A 2,672-nucleotide genomic window follows, 5' to 3' on the forward strand; every position below is an offset into this window, starting at 1 on the left:
ACACACACACACACACACACACACACACACACACACACACACACACACACACACACACACACACAAACCTAACATACAGTATCTCCTGAAATTCATAAATTTTTATTCATTTAATTTCAAAGTATTTAATCTTCTTCATCTTGCTTTTTAAATCCAAAAATCTTCATGTTGGAGAAAGTTCACCCTCAGATCGGACAGACGAATGGTTGTATTTGCGTACTCGACATGCTTTAAGAAGTGATGTCAAAGCTATTAATGCAGCTCAAATCTGCTGTGGTTTGGTTCTGAGACACAGTTACAGTGAGGATGTGGTACCCTGGTGTCTCCTCAGCCCTGGGGCTCCTCTGTGTCGGGTTGTTGGTGGGTCTGCTGCTCTGGTTCAGAAACAAAGGTCAAGGTCTGAAGTTGGTGTGAGTATTTGTATCATAGTGTTAGTGGTTGATTTGTTCTTTCTCTGTTTCACTCTGTGCTAAGTTTAAATGTCACAAAGGGACCAGTGAACGTGTCAAACCTGCTATAAAATTAATTTCACAGTTTATGAATTTATTTGTGTCTTTTGAAGATTGTGTCTCTTATATTTAATAATCATGTGCTTTAATGACCTGTTGAGTTATGGAAGTGACTGTGCAGTTTTACAGAGAGGGTAATAAAGAGTGGGCGAGGGGAGTTTTATAGATAACTGTCTGTGTATCTATTTATAGTCAGCTGTCTGCACCGGGGGAGACTCAGACTTCCACTGTCATCACAATAAGTCTGTCCTTTGACATTTTAAATAATTATATCAAGAACAAACATTACTGCCTTACTTMAATATTTTTTTAGGTTGATTTTTCAGTTTGAACTGTTACATATAGAAGCTTGGGCACTAAAGTTAAAAAAAGATTGTGTTTTTGACCTCTTGGCATGATTTAGCTTGTTTGGCACATTAGACAGACAATTTTTTTTTAATTTAATTTATTTAACCAGGATAGTGTGCATTTAAAACATAAACATAAAAACATTTGGTGCATTGCACCAGATTTAACCTAAGGCTAATTTCCTCCAGACAATAAAAACAAAACAACGTCCAACAGTAAATAAGAAAAGAAAATAACAGAAGGAGAAAAATAAAGACATTTTGCAATTAATAATAAAAATACATAAACACCCCACCCCACTCTCCAAACACATAATTAAAAAGTTATATCACTGAACATCAAATAAAAATTTGTAATTGCAGTATTGAGTAGATTTAATTGATGATGCCTTTATTGTCATTGTACAGAGCACAATGAAATTACATTTAAGAACACCCATTCAAGAAGACACACACATGACAAAAACATGGGGGAGCAGGTGATCAGGTCATGCAGCAACCAGCAGGGGTACCTTTAAAAAGAAAAATGAAAAAAATTAAAACACAGAAGGTTGGATGAGGAAAAACAATACAAAACATCATATTACATCAACAAAATATGATACACTATAGTGTTTATAAAAAAAAACCTCAACAAGCAAGAGCACATTTATTAGCCAGAGGAGTAAGTGAGTTTAGAGGGAATGAGTCCGAAGAACCCAGCCTCCAAAACGAAAAACCCGTAGTTCAGCAATCAGTTCAGAATATTGGTGTTGAATTGTTCATTCTTTGCAGGTCCAGGCTGACCTGCAGGAGATCAGATTAAACGGAGTGAGATGGGAGAGGTGGGGGAGGAGCCTCAAGTCGACATGAAATCTATTATCAGTTGTTTGGGGAACAGAAGAAGTTGTTTTTGGGCAGGCAGACAATAACAATTTTCCATTTGCCTTAATGTCCACTGGTACATGTCAAGGTGGTGAATCCAGTCAGATTCTTCAAGATCAATTCCATCTCGCCAGCAAAGTCCAGGAACCACAGCCGGCCCGCGACCCTCAAGAACCGCTTGCAGACCCAGTCCCAGCTCACTCAAGTCTAAAGTCTGAGTGCTGAAAGCATGGCAATCCGTCATATTGGTCAAGCAGCCAGGAAATGGCCTGAATAGCCACCAATGCTGTTTTGCAGAACACTAGGAGACCTGGGTTTTTCTACATTGAATAACAATGGACTGAGGAACAAACAAGCAATAAATACATTATTTTTTATTTTAAAAAACAACAATAATTTCAGTGTAATTTATTTATGATTTTTAAGGGGTTTGGTGATGTCACACCAAATGGCTTATAAATTTGACTGCTTTACGACAGTCTCCGTGCATTGAGAATATGACGTGCCATGTTAGTGAGAGGGGAGGCATGATATTGTGTAATTTTCTATTTTTTTTTTATATTTTTACACAATCAACAGACAGGCCATTTGTTTAATAAACTCCCAGTAAGTAGCTAAAAAGATGAAGTAGGTCACACCTGTTTTCACTTGCTGATGTAGGCACACTTTCACATACATTTATATTTCTATCCTTATTGGGATTTTTAACTGACTTCCATTCATTTCCAGTTGTTTCTATAGTCTCACCCAGACCTCTTAATCCTACCCCTCCTATACATATCTTACCTAAACTCAAATCATCTTAGTCTTAAACCTAACCCCCAATGGAGTTCCACCATACTAGGACTGGACTTCGGTCTCAATAAGGTTTACTGGTTTTGGTCCAAAAAAATGACACAAAAACAAGTGTACACACACACACACACACACACACACACACACACACACACAC

General features: G+C 37.5%; 1 protein-coding gene across 1 annotated transcript in view; it reads left to right on the forward strand.

The window, feature by feature from the left end:
- The first annotated feature begins 322 nt into the window (after positions 1-322).
- The window catches only part of pfkmb (phosphofructokinase, muscle b), a 14,982-nt gene continuing 12,632 nt past the window's right edge, over positions 323-2,672 (forward strand). The window contains exon 1 of the mRNA XM_014009126.1: positions 323-410. The gene's annotated coding sequence lies outside the window, so the exon portion shown is untranslated. The remainder of the gene's footprint in view (positions 411-2,672) is intronic.

This window comes from Austrofundulus limnaeus, unplaced genomic scaffold (assembly GCF_001266775.1).
Source record: "Austrofundulus limnaeus strain Quisiro unplaced genomic scaffold, Austrofundulus_limnaeus-1.0 Scaffold55, whole genome shotgun sequence".
In the NCBI taxonomy this organism is placed as follows: domain Eukaryota; kingdom Metazoa; phylum Chordata; class Actinopteri; order Cyprinodontiformes; family Rivulidae; genus Austrofundulus; species Austrofundulus limnaeus.